Source organism: Trichosurus vulpecula, chromosome 2, assembly GCF_011100635.1.
Source record: "Trichosurus vulpecula isolate mTriVul1 chromosome 2, mTriVul1.pri, whole genome shotgun sequence".
NCBI lineage: Eukaryota > Metazoa > Chordata > Mammalia > Diprotodontia > Phalangeridae > Trichosurus > Trichosurus vulpecula.
In genome coordinates, this window is record NC_050574.1 from 98,174,954 (window position 1) to 98,196,366 (window position 21,413).

Sequence of the window (21,413 nt, forward strand, 5' to 3'; positions counted from 1 at the left end):
GGTTGGTACTCTATGATGCTGAAAATTCGTTTTATTTGGTACGGAGCGCAAGGAAGCAATGATGTGGAAGGTGCTGAGTATACACAGATATAAAAGATGCCACCCGCCCATTTCTCAGGATCCTTTCTTTGCCGACAGTGAATGAGGCAGGGCAGCTTTAAGCTGCTGAGTGGGGGTGGCGAAACTGGCCATGTGACTCCATCAGGGAACTGTGTCCCTGACGTCTCTGACGTGAAGTAGCTCTGGATTCTTCTGTTCTTTTCCTTATCTTACATAAATGAGTAGTCCAAGAGAGAAGCGACCAAATAACCATCTGGGTTCAAGAGATCCTGAGGTCCTATCAGAGATCTCACCAGTGCCCAGAGTCAGTAGCGGAGTCCATTGGAACTAGCAGCATCGCCACAGAAACCAGGAAGTGCCCGAGTAACGATCTTGAAATGACCATGCTCAGGCAGCAAACTGGTGGGCATTTCAAGGCCTGGAGAGACTATAGAGCATCAACTCGGAGACCCGGCCTAACAGCAGCTGGGCCCAGGGACAGCGCGTGTCTTGGCACCTGGGTAGAAGCGGGGGATAAAACGTCAGTAGCAGCTATGTGAAGTGACCCAACAACAGCTGAGAGGCTTGGCCCAGCACTGAATGACAGAGAGTTTGGACGTGAGGAGGAACTTCAGGAAGACTCCATGAAGGGAGAAAAAGGACTTCCGTGACCATATGTCAGAAAGCACCCCTTGGACACGTGTTCTCTATACCTGTGATTACGTCTCTACTATCTCTGAGAAGCTTGCATGAGCCCTGATTGAATAAAAGCCAGGAATAACTCATGTTCATAGAGCACTTACTTTGTTCCATGTATTTTGTTAAGCCCTGTACACATTCAACCCTCCCAACAACCGCGGGAGACAGGTGCAATTACAATCCCCATTTAATTATTGAGGAAACCAAGGCAAACAGAGGTCAAGTGACTTGTCCAGGATGACGTGACTAATAAGTTTCTAAGGCTGGATGGGAACTCTTCCTGACTCCAGCAAATCCCTGTCTAAAAAGGTAAAGGAGCTCAATTTCTCCATTGATAAGCAAGAGGTCAAAAGCTACAGAACGTGAAGCCACAACTCCTCAAGGTTGGCTCCCAGGGCTCTGGGAGAGAGAAGTAGTACCCCCCCCCTCCTTCTGAGGCCCCCAACTTGCAAACACAAGTGCCCAGTTGGGTGTGTAGCCCCAGAAGGCATGCTACATATCTTTTTTAAAGTACTGTTTGCTTGTTCATGGATTTCTCCTTTGTTTCCTTCCTTTTCACAAAATTTTCATCTCTTTTTTTTTAAAGATGTTATTGTTTTGAGGCAGCTAGATGGCGCAATTAATAGAGCACCAGCCCTAGAGTCGGGAGGACCTGAGTTCAAATCCGGCCTCAGACACTTGACACACATACTAGCTGTGTGACCTTGGGCAAGTCACTTAACCCCGATTGCCCTGCCATCCCCCCCCAAAAAAATAGATGTTATTGTTTCTTCACATTTGGCATCTAAGAAGCCTGAGAGACCCTGAGAGAGCAAACAGATGTTTTTGGAGCAGTTATTGAAAGAGAATGACAGCACCAACAACCACCAGCATACTTTAAACAGCCCCTAAAGCTTTCCAGAGCGCTCTAAGACTATCACTTCATTTTCTAATTTGAAGTCAATCCACACCACTTCCCTCCCCTGAAGTATAATGTTAGGGATGGAAGGGGTCTTAAGAATCACGTGATCCGACTCCTTCATTTGATAGAGGAGCAAACAGCCTCCACAGAGAGGAAGCGACTTGCCAAAGGTCACAACTCATTCAGTTCATACTGAAATTAAGGCTGAGCTGAAGTAGTGTCAGACGGAGACCAGCTCTCATAGACGTGCAGACTATTTGAGCTGGAAGAGGCTTTAGAAACTATCTTATCCAACCTCCTCATTCTATAGTGAGGGCCTAGAGATAAGTAACAGAGCAGGGCCTGGGCTCCTAGCCTACAGGGCTCTCCATTGGGCTGTTGATATCTGCCCTGCCAGGGCTGCCAAGTACTTTCTGAACAACAATCCCTGGTCTATGGATTCAGGATAAGCAGCTGAGGAAGGAGTCAGGCCTCTCAGTATTTCTAGGAACAGTTTGATCCCATCCTCACCCACTCTTGTCTGGAATGGCGGGAATCAATCAGTAAGCATATATTAAATGCCTACTGTGTGCCAGGCACTGTGCTAAGTGCTAGGGACATAAAGGGAGGCAACAGGCCTCAAGAAGCTTATAATCTAACAGGAGAAACAAAATGCAAGCATACCAAGCAAGCTATTTACAGGATAAATAGGAAATAATTAATAGAGGGAAAGCACCACAATTAAGAGGGAAAAGCCTTCCTGTTAAGGATGGTATTTGGGTTGGAACTTAAAGGAAACCAGGAAGTCAGTAGGTGGAGACCAGAATCCAGGGAAAGGAAAGGAGCACAGGTCCCTATAATTGACTGGCTGACTCCCCCTCCCCCAACTTTTCCTGGCCTGAAGGACCTGCCCCTCCCACAGGGCAGATCATGCCCAGAGGCAGCTGGAAATTCCTAAGTTTAGGGAAGCCATTTTACTCTCCTGGAAGCAGACTGACCCATGCTCTTCTCCAAGCCTGGAGGCCTTGAAAAGTCCTGCTTTAGTTTACAAACGATGCCCTGTGTGGCTCTCCAGCTGTCCTCGGCTCTAGGCTTTGACTCCCTTCACTAGCCTTGAACCATCTGAGATCCAGGGAGGCTGAGTAGGGGAGGGGGAAGGGATCACCCTACTACCAACTCCTGGTCTCTGGGCTGCTTGCGTTAGCTCCTATCTCAGGCAGGCCCTGAAGTGCCACTGCTGTTGTTGCTGAGGCAACCAGCTAATTGGGCCAGGGCCAAGGCCTTCTACTCACCCCTTGGCAAGGGTTCTTCTCTACCCCCTCACCCAACTAACCTAGAATTGAAATCCAACCACTGCCCTACCTATTCTCACCATCCTGTCATCTCCTCTTCACCACAGCTCCTTTGCCTCCCAGACTGCTTCTTTTTTAGAGGGGTAGAATCATTGTCAGTGGCCTTTACCACCTCCCCACTCAGGGCAAAACCTCAATTGCCCTTCTCTGGTCATTCCTCTACACCCCATTACTACTCCAAGAAATCTCTTTCAGATGTTAAGTCTTAGAGTCAGGCAATTTTTCCTATTTCTAGCCTAAATCCCTCTTGATACAATTTATGCCAACTAGGCAGCATATTAGCAACCACAGAGTTAGAGCTCTGTTAGCTAATTCCTTAACAAAGAATAGGATTAATCCAAGTTATGCAATGAATTACATTCATTCATTTTAGCACACATTTATTGATTGCCCACTATTTACACTGTGCTAGGAAACTTTGGGGATGCAAAGTGATTACATTGCCTCCCTGAAGGAATTAATAATCTGTAAATTCCTTAAGGTAGTACTGGAACTGATTCAGCCACTTATGTGACAAATAGTACAAAATGCTTCTTTCCTTTTTAAGTTTTTGTCGATCTAATATCCCAAATCAGTGCCAAAACCATCAAAATGATTGGTGGTCTAATCTCTCTGCCACAGGATACAGCCCAATGCTAACCAAGAAGGGTCTGCATTGAGAAGGGAGAGGATGGGGAGAAGGTACAAAACATAGAGGCCTCTTTATGCTGAAAGTGTAAGTGCTTTGTAGCAATCCAAGGATAAGGGAGTTTTTTCTAAAATTTTGGCTTAGGGAACCAGAATTTAAACCTACACCATTAGATGCCACCCCCAATTATAAAAAATATATATATATAATTGCATTGTCTTTGGTGTAGGAAAATTAAGATTTTGGAACTCTGTCTTTATTCCAGTTTAGAAGATGGTTTAAAGTGGTATAAAGTTCCCCTATCTCAACATGCCTGTGTCATTACAACAGTGTCTGTGCCTGAACCGAAACTGGACCAAATAGGTGAAAAGTTAAAAAAAAAATTCAGTTTGTCATTTGGATATTTGGTCTTCATGATGCCCCCTACATTTGGGGGTGGGGGGAGGGAAATTCCAAGTAATTAGCCACACTTTCCCATTTTTATCCAGTTGTTGGAGGCTACACAGATTCAGAGTGATCCTCTTCACTTCCTAGCCAGATTGTGGCAAGGAACAATTGTTCATTGTTAAGAAAGAATTAGCCTCTGGCATGTTATTTGAAAAAAAAACACCTTAAACTTCCACAGCTAGTCTTAGGCTTAAAGATACTATAACTAATGAAACTGAGCTGGCTTTCCAAATCTACCTTCTCTCTCTTTCAAACTAAGTAGGGGAACTGCCTTTGGCTCAAGTACGTAGCAGAGGAGAATTTTCTTTTCCACTCTCGGACTAGATTTTAGGATAACAAAACAGAATGACTCCACCTAGACAAAAATATGATTCCTGCTATTACTTTCACGAGAAAACCACTGGTATAATTAAAGCTTATTAATGTGCAGGGAGAAGAATACCAGACAGCCACAGGACTCCAGAAACCAGTTGCAGCTCTATGAAGATGCCGGAGCAGACCCTTGCCCACAAAGATGAGGTAAGTAAGGGATGAAGTCGAGAAGTCCCATAGAGCACAAATGCATAAAGCAGCTGTATCTATCTTGCTGAACTGTACAAGTGAGTCAGCCAAGCCTCTAAAGACTGCGGGGCCGAAAAACTAATAACAATAAACATATCAAACACATGGTTTCTATACAACTTGGATTCTATGTTGAAAAGTTGGTCCTCTGGAAGTTTGTATTTCTTTTAATCCAATTTCTTTTCTCAATCTTTGAAAAAGGACCATCGATCACAAGCATTTCCCCCCCACCCCTTATCAACAGTTTGCCACTAGAACAGGTGTTGAGTTAATATAAGTATTTCTTGGCACTATGTGCCAGGCACTGTGCTAAGTTCTTCTCACAAATATTATCAGCATTGCAATAAATGCTAAAATGTTCTTTGCTTTACCTGACTTATGATTACCTAAGCTAAAGTTTCAAGCCTATGTTAATAGCACTATCTTAATCCACTGATATTTCCTTTTTCTGCCATAAGCTCAGAATGGTCAACAGGATGAGTATAATAAAGTTTTCAACATAAGCCAAGAGTATACAGTAATTATCTATGTATATATACACTTATACACACAATACATATATACATGTGTATACCTGTGTGTATAATAGTATTACATATGTCTAGGTATATCTATATAGAAAGGGAGGTTACATATAGAGAGGAGGGAAGACAAAAAAAGAGAGAGCAAGCGAGAGAGGAAGGGACAAATAGAAAGAGTGAGAGGGCGAGCACACATTTAGGGGGGCGTGTGTGGGTGGGTGTGTGTCATGCGCACCACACCTGTGTGCATGTGGGGGAGAGAGGGATACTAACATCAGACTCAATGTCGACAATAAGAAAAGAAACCTAGAACCACATCAGACCTTTTATTTGCCAACATGGTTTGTGCTTCTCAGAAGGGCAGAGTGACAGTCGATTAAGCTAGCTCTATACTTTAAGAGAAAATTCCCAGACACTGTAACTTCACATTTTCCTGTCTTGTAGTGTGTAAACTATACAAAATTGGCAGCGTTATAAAATCTGTATGCCACTTCCATTCAAGGTTTTTACTCAAAGTCAGCAAACGCCTCACTTTTACAGTTGTTTTTATGTTTTGGGGTTTTGTTAACTATTAAAAATTGAAAATGAAACTTGAAAACATTTTAGTCCAACCAAACAGGGCAAACAGAATGAGTACTGTACAGCCTGATGCCTTTGTTAGTCCAACTTTGAATTCTGAACAAGTTCTCTTGATCACATAGAAATATGGATTGTAGACTTCTAAGGTGGATGCATAAAATGTATCTGATTCCTAGCTTTGCTCCTTTTTTCAGTGGCTTAGGGAAAATTTTGTATAACCTGCTTCCTAGATTTAAAAAGTTAAGACAACAGAAATTCTAAACTGAATGACCATTCTGATGACAACTGGCACCTGAACAGTAATGCTCACCAAATCCATACATCAGGTTGCCATTGTCACTACATACACACCAAAATCCCACCAAGTTATCCCTGTTCAGGGTGGGAAAGATTAAAGCCCTTGCTTTTACTTTTTTTGTAATGTGCTCTAGAAGAAAAAAATCATTTTTCAGATATGCAATTATACTAATGCTTCTCTTGAGTGAGGGTGACAATAAATTCTCAGAGGCATGCCAGCAGAGTACAAGCTTAGACAGTGGCCTCCTGGTTGTTCCTTTAATGAAACTCTCAGCTCCCCAGACATTCTCTCTCTCTGTCCCCTAGTCCTGGAATGCTCTTCGTCCTCTGCTCTGACATTTGATCTCTCTGACTTCTTTTATGTTCTGACTAAAATCTCACCTTCTATAGGAAGCTTTCTTCAACCCCTCAATCCCAGTGCCTTCCATCTGTTAATTATTCCTATTTAACCTATTTCCTGTTATATCCCATTTACCTTAGTTTGCTTTGTTTATATTTGTTTGTATATTGTCTCCCCCGTTAGATTGTAAGCTGCTTGTGGGCAGGGAATGTCTTTTGACTCTTTTGCAAACCCAGCACTTAGCACAGTTCTTGTCACATAGTAGGCCCTTCACAAATGTTTGTTGATTGTCCTGGAAAGCTGGAAATGCTTTGCTTTGTGGGTTCCATGATGGTTAGGCAGCTAGGTGGTGCAGTGAATAGAATGCTGAGTCTGGAGTTAGGCAGACTTGAACTCAAATCCCACCATTAACTTACTATCTGTGTGACCCTGAGCAACTCACTCAATTTCTCTGGGCTTTAAGTTTCCTCATCTTTAAAAGGGGTTGGATTTAGTGTCCTCAAAGGTCTTTCCCAGCTCTAAATCTATGGTTCTAACTGTAATTATGCTATCTAAGGGCCAGAGATTTAGGACTGAAAGACACCTTAGAGACCATCTGGTTCAACCCCCTCATTCTAGAGAATATGAAAGGACCTGAAAGTCAGAGAAGTGACTTTGCCCAAGCCCACACAATGATAACAAAGGCAGAAGCTAAACCCAGGTGACACTACCAGGTGATGTTTAACCACAACAACTCTCAAAGTCCACTTGCTAAATCATAGAGGGATACTGATATGCACTGATGGAGGGAACACCAATGCTTATAAAATTACAGCCCCTGAAGACTAGTCTACAGGACTATTCAACTATCTCGCAACTCCAGGTATTTTTGATGGCTATTCCCCACGCTTGGAACTCTCTGCCTCCTCATGTGTCTCCTGGCTCCCCTGGCTTTTTTCATGTGTCAGAGGAAGTCCCATCTTCTGCAGTTCTTTCCCAGTCTTCCTTAGTCCCCCTGAGACTACTCCCAATTTATCCTGTAGGTATCTTACTTGCCCATAGTCATTTCCCTGCTGTCCTCCTGATCAGACTGGGAGCTCCTTCAGAGCAGCATCTGTCTTTTTCCTTTCTTTATATCCCCAGTACTTAGCACAGTACCTTGACCATTACAGGCATTTAATAACTGCTTGTTGATTTGACTTGACTAGACTAAGTCAGTTCTTTTACCCTAGATGTCTCACCAGGATCCAGAAATTTAATTCACCTTTGACTAATAGTACTAGACTGACCTATAGGCTTTTGAACATCCAATGAGATTGGGTTATTCTGATTCCATTTTCTCTCCTGTGGATGAAAAAGGTATATTTCTGTTTTCCAAGCTTTGCATCAAGAAGTCGAGGTTCAGCCCTTTGGGTGGGAGAGAGAGCAGAAGCTCCCTTGTTGCCCGTCAAAACATATTTCTGCAGAACTCGCTTCGTTGTGTCTTTGTGAGGTGACTATTAAGGAAATGAGTAAAAGAGAAAGAAAACACCGTGTTCAAAAGTCTGGTGTGGCTTAGGAAAAGGTCATTTTCATTTTCTTTAATGACATTTTTGTAGAATGATGTTAGAAGCAGATTCAAAAACACCATTTTAATCTTTGGCCTTTTCAAAGTCATTTGGAGGAGAAAAATCACTAGGCTAGGACCTGAAGACATTTAATCTTTCTTCTTAACTGTTAAAGAACAAAGCATTCGCATTTTATTTGATTCCCTTTTTTATGTAGCTTCACCATTATTTGTCTTGAATTAACCTCATTTTCAGTGATTCTTTTTCAGTGATTGCATGTAAAATAACCAAGAATGCTTTGTAACTTTGAATGCTGAGCTCTACGGCCTTCAATCAAAGCAATTATTTTGCAAAGTTATTAGGCAGTGTCTAGACAGTGAATTCAGTCTAACAACTAATCAAGTCAGTGAAGAAGGGGAAAAAAGCATAACAGATTTTTTTTCTTTTATTAAATTAACTAATTTTTTGAGTTTGTATTACTGGTTTAGTATGTTTGTAATATTTACTAATTATCCAAGAAATCACATAATCATAGACTTAGAAATGGTAGGGACCTGAGAGGTCATACAGTCAAATTCACTCATTTTATGCACGAGGGAAAAAAAAGCTTTTGCCCAAGGTCATAGGTAGTAAGTGACAGAGATGGGATTCTAACATAGATCCTTTGCTTTCAGATCCAGCACTTTTTTCCCCACTATGAATATTCCCCATTTATGTAATAATGTAGCATCCACTCTAGAGCTCTCTCTCTCATTTCCAACTCACATCCATAGGTTGACTCCTCTGGAAGAGGATTACTTTAAATTCAATGTATTTTGTGAGTCCACACTTCCAAAATTATAATTCACAAGCCCCTACTGATGTATTTACTTTTAATAGTCAGTCAGAGAACACAATTAGCTCAAGGCAAAGTTATTTGCAGAAGTGATATTAGTAAAAACAGTAGCCACAAATCATCCTCTCCATAAACCTGGGGAGTGTACTGTACAACATGCCCACTCTCTCACAAATATATCCATGCCAGTGGGAAGAGTGGGTACACATGTACCATATACTAATAGGGATGCACTCACATAGGAAACACACATGGCCGCAGCAAGTCATGCTTCTATCTCTGCAAATTTCTGATGTCTTTTCTCCTCTTGTGAAGTCCTTCTGCTATTCCTGGGGTGCAGAATCTCTTCAGGTCGGATCACTCCTCTGGGCTACTGGGTTCTACCCCTCTCCCCAGCTTAACTTGATTCCCACAGCCAGACTCAATAGTTCTGCTCTCTGCAGGATGTGGAGCTCCTACTCTGTGAGTTTCTCTACTATAAGATGCATTGGCTAACAGAAGCAGAGGTGGTGGTAAGGAGAAAGAAATCCCCTAACTCTTGCTAGCCTAGAGGCTCAAAGGAAAAACTGAAAAGTGATGCCCTCTCAACAGCCAGAGCTTCATAATTGGCTCTCTTCTTCACTGCCGGAGACATTTCATCAGACTGACTGGGGTGATTCCTTTAAGACTGGGTCAATCCAGGCTTGCTCTTTCTTTTTAAAGAAGTAGAAAAGGAAAAGCATTTACATAGTGACTACTATGGGCCGAGGACAGTGCTAAATGCTTTACAAATATTATCTCATTAGATCTTCGCAACAACTCGAAGAGGTACATGCTGTTATTACGCCTCATTTCATAGTCGAAGAAACTGAGGTAGACTGAGTGGGACCCCATAGCTAGTAACGAGAATAAGAATAGCTACCATTTATATCTCATTTACTCTGTGCCAGGCAATAGGTTAGTGGTTTACAATTGTTATCTTATTCAATCCTCCTAATCAACCTAGGAGGTAGGTGTCATAATTAACCTTATTTTATAGATGAGGAAACAGAGGTTAAGTGACTTGCCCAGGGACATACAGCTAGTGTTTGAGGCTATGATTGAATTCAGGTCTTCCCAAGTCCAGGTACAATGTTCTATCCACTGCACCATCTAGCTGTCTACTAAGAACATGGCTGAAACAATTCTTTCAAGCTGATTGAAGAACTTCTACCCCATAAAGGAGTAGGAAATTGTAAATGCTTCTTTTTTAAAAATGCATTTTTATTTTCAGTTCATGGAACAAAACAAGCATTTCCATAACAGTACAACAAAAAAGATGATTGCACATAAAACTGCAAATCTACCATGCACAACTTGCTGTTCCTTGCAAATAAACAACATAGCTGTGATATAAATTTCTTTTTTTTTCTCCCCCCACCCCCACCCCACTCTAGAGATGGCTACCATTACATACAAGTAGGTATATAAATATGTAAAATTATTCTATACATACTCCTCCTTATCAGTTATTTCTCTGGATGCAGATGGCATCTTTCTTCATATGTCCTTTATTTTTAATTTGTGTATTTATAATAGTCACAATGACTTAATTGTTCAGTCATTCTTAAAACAATAATGCTGTTACTGTATACAGTGTTCTCTTGGTTCTGCTTACTTCGCGCTTTCTCATTTCATGCAAGTCTTTCCATGCTTTTCTAAGATCACTGAGCCCATCATTTCTCATAGCACAGTAGTATTCCTTCACAACCATAGACCACAACATGTTCAGTCATTCACTAATTGATGGGGATCCCTGCAATTTCCAGTTCTTTGCCATCATAGAGAGAGCTGCTATAAACATCCCATTCATATTCAAAGTTATAATCACTATTTGTGAATTTCCCTCTATCTTATTTTTACTACTTTCTTTCTCACTCTTTTTTTACCCTATCTCTGTTACCTTACCCACTTCACCCACTCTTCCAAGAGTTCCCTCATCCTCTTCCCCCACCCACCCCAATCTCAACCATAATGCTGCTCCGAAACTCCCCTCCCCCATCCATATATAAACATTTCTTTACTGTGGGTGGGCCATTATCAGGTTCACACCTTTTACAAGTCTTAGAATAGACCACTCAGAGTATGAGCCACTCATGGTCTTATATCCTTTACAAAATACAGATATGATTACTATAAATCAAGAAGGGAAAATCCTTAAAACCTCATTGTTTCTGTTACTAGTCCTTTATATTCTGTCATTTCATGCCCCCAACCCCCACCACAACAACTGGCCTTTACGTTCTAAGATTCAAAAATCAGTTTAGACTAGATTAGTCGTAAGATAAGATATTTCTATTTGGAAAAGAGATCAGCAGTGAGTCAACATTGTTAATATTATCCCCATTTTACAAATGAAGAAACTGAGGCTGAGAAAGGTTAAATGACTTGGCCAGGATGATCCTAGTCTGAGGCAGGATGTCAACTGGAGTCTTCCTAATTCCAAGGCCAGCACTCTTTCCAAAATGCCACCCTTCTGCCTCTTTTCAAATCTCTCCATTTTTCAGAGGACATCCTAAAGAAGTTAATTAATTTGTTCAAGGTTGCACAGTAAATGGAAAAGTCAAGATTTGAACCTAGATACTCTGACTCCAAACATAACATTCTTTTCCCTACACCTCACACTGTTTCCTTTGAACCTCACAGCAACCTTGTGAGGTAAGTACAATAGGTATTATTATTTCTATACGTGAAAAGGCCTTAGCCTAAAAGGGCCAGGGTCTCCCATTGCATCCTGGAACATCTCCAGTCATCCTGATGAATATCAGGCCACTGGACCCAGATGACCCTGGAGGAGAAAGTGAGGCTGGTAACCTTGCACAGCCCTCCCTCACTCAAATCCAAGTCAACTGCAAGTCATGTCATCATCTCCCTGATGTCATGGTCCTCTTCGAAAATGAAGGACAAACACAACAACAACATTTTATTACCTCTATTATTATTTAACATCTAATATTCTAATATTATTGTTTCTATTTTAAGCTCTGAGAATTTAAGTGACATAACCTCAGTTACACAGCTAGCAGAATGAAATCATGATCTCTTTTGAGATGTCCACTTCATGCAATTATGATAATACAATATCACAACTGCCCAACATTCTTAGGGAAAACTCATCCAAGGCAGGTTTCAGAGGCCTGGCGCGACCTCACCTAAAGGTCAGACCTCAGACTCCTCTTGGAGGAAGAAAAGCTGTGAATTCAGCAAAAGTTGCCTAATCTCACCATAGGGGTCAGGCCTCAGGTACCACGCCTGCAACCAGAATGACTACGATTTTCAGCAAAAGCCTATCATTCACTCACTTCCGGCGTCACATATCAGAATGAATGCCGAAAGAGCCAGTGCCTCAGACACCAAGCCTGGCATGGAGCTTGATGCATGCATCACGTGTGAAGCGCTTTCTGGTTGTATTTCATCCCCCATCATCTTGGGGTATAACTATTCAGATTGTGCCACAGAAGCACATAGTAAGTGCTACGTAAATGTTAGTTACCACTACTACCACCACTACTACTACCACCACCACCACTACTACTACTACCACCACTACCACTACTACCACCACCACTACTACTACTAGTACTAGTTCATGCTAGTCCCTGAGAACCCAGACTTCTGTGTGAACTCTCTGCCACCTTTTTCCATCTTCCTGCCCTCTTGGCTTCCTCTGGAAGATAATGCATCACAATCTACCTGCTTCAGGACTTCATTTTTCACTTAGGCAGTTTGTTGAGAGGGGAAGGGAAAAAGCATATTCCTTGGTCGCTCCTGCCTCTTTCAGACACTCTCTTGGATACCATCGCTCAGCAATCCCTCCTCCTTTGAGGTTCACTCCAAACATTTGCATCATTAAGCAACTAACCTGAAGTAATTTTCCTTTCTCAAAGAATCCAGAACCTGCCTCACAGTCTTTCTCACCAAACCAACCCCTACTCTTGCATTTGGGCAAACTATGTAGATATAGATATAGATATGGATATAGATATGGATATAGATATAGATATAGATATAGATATAGATATAGATATAGATATAGATATAGATATAGATATAGATATATAGATATAGATATAGATATAGATACAGATATAGATATGGATATAGATATGAATATGGATATGGATATAGATATGGATATAGACATAGACATAGATATAGATATAGACATAGACATAGACATAAACATAGATATAGATATAGACATAGATATAGATATAGATATAGATATGTATGTACACATGCATATATATGCATGTACACATGTACATATGTATATACACTGATGTGTATGTACTATATATATACATATGTGAGTATTCGTGTGTGTATCTATACACACACATATAGATATAGACACACACACACATATATTTGTCTCCAGGATGTCCAGTTCATCCTCCTCCTCAAGCCCATGGCCTACAGTTTCACTCTGCCTCAGTCATTCACGTACCTGAGTTTTCAATATCACCCATAACTGGTCAATCTCCATAATTTTGAACTCCAAAGTCCCCTCTTTGAAAGTGGTTCTTTGTTGTTTTATCTCTCTTCCACACTCCTACAAAATCTATTTCTCTTTTCATACTTTTTCCACTTTTTATTATCTGTCCTTCCCACTTCCCCTCCACCCCAATTAAAGTTTTAAAAATAGAAGTAAAACTTTTACTATATATATGTAGTCCCATAAAACAAATTCCCAAATTGATCACATCCAAAAAGGTATGTTGAGTTCTGCATTTTAAGTCCGTCGTCATCATCATCATCATCATCATCATCATCATCATCTCTCTCTCTCTCTCACACACACACACACACACACACACACACACAGGCACGCACATTTTGGGGGGTGTAGGCCAAGCAATAATATTGTTGAATCAAAATACATAGCCATTTTAGTGATATTTCAGGCATAGTTTCAAAATGCTTTCCAAAATGTCTAGACTAATTCACAGCTCCATAAGCAGTACATAAGTGGCTTGTTTTTACCACAGCCTCTCAAACATTTCGATTTTCCTCTTTTACTGTCTTTACCAATCTGATAGTGTAAGGAGTTACCTCAAAGTTGCTTTAATTGTTTTTCTCTAATTATTAGTGATTTAGAGCATTTCTTCATATGGCTGTTGACAGTTTGGATTTCTTCCTTTGACAAATTTCTGTTCATATGTTTTGATCACTGATCTATTGGGGAATAGCTCTTATTCTTGTAATTTTGAAATAGTTCTTTATATGTCTCAAATATGACTTCTCTTTGACTTTATTTTTGTCAATGCTCACTAGGATTATTGGTCTACTTGTTTCCTTTCATTGCTTTGTCTCTCCCTGGTTCAGGAATCAAAACCAAATCTGTGTCATAGAAAGAGGTTGGAAGGGTCCCATCATTTCCTATCTTTGAAAAGTTTACTGTTATTGGAATTAATTATGCTTTCAATGTTTAAAACAATGTATGTCCATCTGGTCCTAGAGATCTTTTTATGTGGAAATTCATTCTGGCTTGTTCAATTTCTATTTCTAACATTGAATTATCTAAGTAATCTATTTCTTCTTTTGTTAAATGGGAATTTTGCATTTTTGTGAATATATATATCAGTTTTGTAAGCCTGTAATTGGGCAAAATAGTTTCTGATAATTTCCTGCACCTTCAATTGTTGTGAAATCCTTTTTCATTTTTACTACAAATAACTTGGTTTTCCTCTTTTAGAATCAAATTATCTAATTATTGATTTTTATTTATTAGTATAGCTTACTTTTATTAATCAATTTAGTCGTTTTTTTCAATTTTATTAATTTCTTCTTTGATATTCAAAGTTTCCACTTTTAGTTGGGTTTGTTTAAATTTATTATGATTCTAGGGCATAGGTTCCCAAAGTAGGAGATACCATCCCCCGGGTAGTGCTGGAATGATCCAGGGGGCAGTGGTAACCTTGGGTGCAACTGGGGGGCATTGAAAAAAATAAGGGGGTGGTAGAAGCATAAGGAAAGAAGAGAAGAAAATTTTGAAAAAACATTTGCACATGTTTCATCTGTTGTATAACAGAGTTCAAGTCACAGTGATAACATTATTTTCCAAGTAAACACAAAAGATGCAAGTTATAACTGACCAGTGGTCAAGTCCTCCAATAGGTCTCAACAAGCAAGTGTTGGCAGGCAAGTGTGTCACGCATTGTCAGGAAGTCCAGCATACATCAGCAGCAATATGTGCGTGTAATGACTTGTTTACAATACAATGCTATGCAGTTACATGATGCAATATTGCTTCATCAAAATTTCTATGCAGGGAAAAAAACACAAATTTATAATAAATTATTAAACTTAAAATGCATCATTTAAAAAAAAATTATATATTTCAAAAAATCATTAAAGGGTTAAAGAAAGTAGATTTCCAGGGGGGCACTGAGTAATTTTTTTTGAGAAGGGGGAGGTGGGCCAAATAAATTTGGGAACCTCTGTTCTAGGGTCTTTTTCAAGTTTTGTGCACAATTCATTGATTAATAAGTTTAAAGATACACATTTTCCATAAGAACTGCTTTAGCTTCATCCCATAGGCTTTAGTATGTTATTTCATCACTTTCTTTGATGAAATTTTCTATTGTTTTTATAATTTGTTCATTGAGCCACCAGTTATTTAAAATTAAGCCATTTGGTCTCCAAATAATTTTTAATTCTTTCTTCAAAGGTCCTCATTAAATATAATTGTATTGCATTGTGATCAATAAATGACATATGCAATATTTCTTTTTTGAATTTTTAACGAGGTCTTCATGCCCCACGACATGGACAATTTTTGTAAAGATATCATACACAGCTGAAAGATATGTAAATGCCTTTCAATTCCCATTGAGTAATCACTAGAAATTTTTCTAACTTTCTGTTCAATTCCTTGACTTTCTTCTTGTTTATCTTTTGCTTAGATTTGCCTACATCTGAAAGGGGAACCTAAATTTATTTATCATCCTCACCACAACTTCCGGTACTTCTCTCTCCTTGTTCTCCCAATCTATCACCCCTTCTCTGGACTCACTTTCCTTTTTTTTCGGTTTTGTCCCAGTAGTTGACTTGTTTTTCTATGCATTCGATTCTCCCTCTGAATCCCTTGCCACTTTGTTCTGCCACTATTTCCAACCCCAGATCACCTCCACCATCAGTCAGATCCACGTATATTCCCAAGAATAGAACATTACTAGAAGGAATTGCAACAATGCCAAATTGGTTCCCTACAAATTTCAACGAGGTCTTCATTACTACAGGACAATCCTTTTGTTTTTCCTTCATTGACTTTCAGTCTCCTGCATAGCAAACTTTTCCTCAAGCCTCCAGCATCTCCTTCACACGGTTCTCACTCAGCAGATGTCACCTCCTACTTGCTGAGAAAACAAAGGCCATCCTTCTGACACCATCAGTCAGCAGCCAACTGCCACGAGCTCCTTCTTTTCCCCTACTTTGTGTCTCAAAACCTCTCTCCATCCTCACCTACTACCTCCTTTTTTATTCCCATCTTTAAGGAATGAGTAGCCTTTCTCCTTTCCAAAGCCAACCTTTCTGTCTGCGGCCATAATCACATCCCCTCCTATTTCCCAGAGGAGATTGTCCAATTGAGGGTTCTCTCTCTCATCCTCAGTCTTTGTCTGTCTATTGACTCTTTCCCAGTCACCTGCCAACATGCTAGGGCTTAATCCATTCTCATGTTTCAGGACATCGGTATTAGCATTCTGGCATTGCTTCTGCCCAATTTCCCTACTGAGATTCATTGTTGTTGAAAAAATGACAAACAGAAGGCATTCATGGCACAAGTTTTTGAAGGTGAAGGGAGGTGGAGTGCTGTAAGGGGAAACTTGATAATATCTAAGGCCATTGTGGACATTAGATTTTATGACTGTCAGTCGTTGCTATTGGTTGGGCATAGTCTCTTCCATATTTTATCAAAACCCCATTGCTGAGCATATACAGAGCAAATACAAAAGAAGTTTCAGATCCTAAAAAACAGCAACACCTAAAACCTTGGACCCAGCACTCAGCTGTCATGTTTCTCCATATGTCTTCAACCAGGAGAAGCTCCAATGAGTTAATTTCATTTCTATTTTCTCCATAATCTCACTTATTGCTTTTCCTGGGAGCCAAGATGGTTCTGATCACATACTGATTGATTCCTTGACATCTTACTACCTAGACCTCAGCACAGGAAGCAACATTTAAGAGTAGGAAAATGGACCTCAACAGCACTGGAGTTTTTTGTTCAGAGGACTCTGAAGCAGGGCTTAAACAAAAGTCATGGTTTTTGATTTGTTGGTGTTCAGTCATTTTTCAGTTATGTCTGACTCTTGTGACCCCATTTGGGGTTTTCTTGGCAAAGATACTGGAGCGGTTTGCCATTTCCTTCTCCAGCTCATTTTATAAGTGACGAAACTGAGGCAAACAGGGTTAAGTGACTTGCCCAGGGTCACACAGCTAGTAAGTGTCTGAGGCCAGATTTAAACTCCAGAAGATGAGTCTTCCTGACTCCAGTCCTGGTACTCCATTCACTGCACCACCTAGCTGCCCTTTTATGATACCTAATATTAATGATTTAATATTAACATATTTATTTTTACCACTTCATTTGAACACTTTTCTAAAATCATGACCCTGATGAGGTAGGTACAATTATAGCTCCAAGGGTGAAAGCGGGAGTAGCTGACTGAGTACAATGGGGACCAGTACTAAAGGATTAGATTGGTGGTCGCCTCCACACAGAGATAAACCCCTGGATGTGGCCATATCTAGGCACTGTGAATGCAGGAGGCAGAGCCAATGGATGACTGACAGTCGTCTGTCCAGAGAGCGCTACAGAGGAATAGGCAGATTGGCTTGGCTGACACCCACAGGCCCCTCTGGTGTGAGGGAGTTGTTATTACACTCTAGAAACCCTTAATCTCCTGCCAACCTCTTAATCTTGGTAGAGCTAGCAAAGACTCTTAAAAGTCATCTGGTCCAAACTCTTCATTTTACAGATTTAAGAAATTGAGGCCTAGAGAGGTGAGGTAACCTACCTTAGGTGACACAGGTAGCAGAAAACAGAGCTTGTGTTCTTTTAAATACAAATCCACCATTTTGTCTATCCTGCTGCCCCAGCCCCAACTGCTATTTTTATGATAATGGGATCAGGGTTATTATAATAATAGAAATTCCTGCTGTTCATTCTCTTCTCCTTTTCACTGACAAATTACAGAAATAATTGGTGACACGTGCTCTTCTTCTTCACTAACTATTTCTGCTCCCTTGGTATCTGACTTCCAACCCCACCATTCTACTGAAATTACTCCAAGGTTACCAACAATATCTTAACTCTCTGTCAACTACTCTTTTTTTTCATTCCCCATCTCCTTGGCCTCTCTACAGTTTTTGATATTGTTGACCACTCCTTCCTCAGGAACATCCTCTCTAACTTCAGCTTCCATGACCCTGCTCTCTCCTGGTTCTCCTCATACCTAAGTGACCACTACTCCTTCTTCTCAGTCTTCTTTGCTAGATCATCATCCATCAGTTGAGCTACTAAAGTGAGTGTTATTCAAGGCTTTGTCCCGAACCTTATTCTCTTTCTACATAAACTCTTTTGGGGAATCTCATCAGCTCCCAGGGGTTCAGGAATCATCTATATACATACATATAGATATAGATATAGATATAGACATATAGACATATAGACATATATATAGATATATGAATCTCAAATTTACATGTTTAGCTCTAATCTCTCTACAAAATTATAACCACTCATCATGATTGACTATTGTATATCCCTTCCTGGATTCACAGAAGATATTACAACTCAGCTCATCCAAAGTGGAATTCCTTATTTTCTCCCCCAAACTGCTCCTTTTTTCATATTCCCTCTTACTGTTGAGGACAGCACCATCATCCCAATCACCCAGATTTGTAACCTTGGAGTTATCCTTAACATTTCTTTTTCCCTCATCGCCTGTGTCCAATCAGATGGGTTGTTCAGGAAGGCCTAGCACCTCTGTTGAGAAGCTTGCTGAGCCCTTTTCAGGTCTGCTCATCCACCTTTGGTTTCCACCTCTCCACCAACTCTCACCTGTGGCTCCAAGAAGCTGTAGCATATACAATGGCCACACCCTGGTAAAACCATCTTGGCAGACAGGCTAAACCACATTGAGAGTAACCAACAGGCCTCAAACCCGGCAGTGAGTTAGGGGGTGTCTATCCAAGCATGTGAAGACTTTTCCTGGTGGAATGAGCAGATGAGAACAATCTGTTCTAACAGCCATGAAGTTGGCTGAAGCAGACACCCTGGAGCACTTAGAAGTTGATCAGACATCAAAGATGCCAATATCGTCCACTTCATCCTGGGCCATTGCCAGTTGTCCTAACTTTTGTCTTGCCACCGGACTTCAATGAGTCTGGAAGAAAGAGTGAAACTGATGATTTTGTGCAGCTCTGCCTCACTTAAATCCAATTCACATGAAAGTCAAGACATCACCTATGATGTCATTGGTCCTCTTCAGAAACAAAGGACGAACAAGAAGGTGCCAAATGCCTGATTTCACTTTCACAAAATTTCTCATTCCTGTCCTTTTCTCCCCACTCACAGAGGCACCACCTTGAGTAAGACCCTCGTTAGCTTTCTCTTGACCTACTATAATAACCTCCTAATTTGTCTCCTTGCATATAGTCTCTCCATTTTTCTCCACACAGCTGCCAAAATTACCTTCCTAAGGCATACCACATGACTCCCCAATCATAAAATGCAAACTCTGTGCCCTAGCATTTAAAGTTCTCCACAATTTGGTTCCCACCTACTTTCTAGCCTAATTTCATACTACTTCCATTTACAAACTCTACATTCCAGCTAAACCAAACTAGTAGCTATTCCCTGAATTAGGAACTATATTTCCTTCCATTCCCCATGCCCGGATTCCTAAATTCTCACCTCACTGTCCATACTCGGAATCTTTGTCTGTCAAAGTTCTCCAGTGCCAACTTCCCTATGAAGTTTATAATCCCTCCCCCCCCACCCCCCGCTCGCTTCCAAGTGTCAATATTCTTGCTCTCTATTTTTCTTATATAGTACTTAATCAAATACCTATTGCATCCCTCCAATAGACTGCAAGTGCCTTAAGAATCAGGATTGTTTTTCATTTGTATCTTTTTATCTGCAAAGTCTATTACAATACCTTGAATAGACTCAATAAATGTTTGTTGAATTGAATTAATCAAATCCATTATGTTTATGTTGAACCAGATGATCCTGCCCCAAGTCCCCTTCCAGCTCTAATTCCATGGTGTGATTCTGATGGAAAAGATGTGTTCCTTACTTCTTTTTTAGACATAAATCCAAATTCATAGACCTCTGACTCAAAGTAGTCAGTGAAAGAACACAGAGAACTATGAGAAACTATTCTATGCTGGCAAAGATAAAATTTTACAAGATTGTTTTGCTTAAGGTAATCAGCACTTACTGCCATTTTCATTTAGGCAAGGCACAAAGTACTCTTTATATGGCAGTGTTTTAATAATTGCAAATCATTTCTGGGCAACCCCTCCCCCCAAAATCTTAGAAAACCCTGCAACATACAACTACAGAACTGCAAGGGGTACAAAAAACTAAGGGAAACTCAAAGAGAAGAAAAGCACCAACTTTCAAACACCCGCCCCAAGCAAACAGACATAACAAGACAAACAAGACATATCAAGAATTGTCCCCAGTACAAAGAGAAACCTTAAAAGGTCTCACATTCTCTGGAATACTTCCTCTTCTACTGAGCAGTCTTTGAAACAAGGTCTAGGACTAGCAAGTCTATTTTATGACTGTATTCTTTAACACCTCCTTCCCTTACTCTCTAGTCACGCCTCTACACCAAATTAAACAAATAATATCTAAACTCCAAAAGGACCTACGTAACCTGTTAGAAGCAGTTAAATGGTAGTGGGTCTAGAAACCCCAGCATTCCTAGTGCCTAGAGATGTCCATATCCATGGGTTTGTCTCTCTGTGGAGGTGACTGCCAATCGAATCCTTTAGTACCGGTCTCCATTGTACTCAGTCAGCTGCTCCTGCTTTCTCCCTTAGAGCCATACCTCATTGTATTCTCCTCATCAAGTGTTCAAATGAAGTGGTAAAAATAAATATAAGTATATTAATATTATAAATAAATGTCAACTAAGTGGCACAGTGAATAGAGTGCTGGGCCTGGAGTCAGGAAGACTCATCTTCCTGAGTTCAAATCTGGCCTCAGACATTTACTAGTTGTGGGACCCTGGGCTAGAAGACTGAGCCTAGAGTCAGGAAGATCTGAATTCAAATCTAAACTCAGAAAAGTGTGACCCTGAAAAAGTTAACCTCTGTCTGCTTCAAGTTCTTCAACTGTAAAAATGGGAATAGTAATAATGCCTCTCTCCCAGGGCAATTATGAGAATCAAAGGAGATGATATCTGAAAATGCTTAGCACAGTGTCTGAACTCAGTGGGACCTTAAAAGATGCTTTTTCCCTTTCCTTCCTCTCTCCTCAACAGTGGTAGAAAACCACTGATCATCAACCATCCTCTGTATCATAACCCTTCATATCCTCAAAAATGTACCACCACCTTCATTTTTCTGTTCTCTAGGATAAATAACCATAGCTCTGTTAAACTTTCCTCAAAAGGCTAATTTTCTACCTTTCTTATCATCTTTGTTTCTTTCCTTTAAATTACCTTCA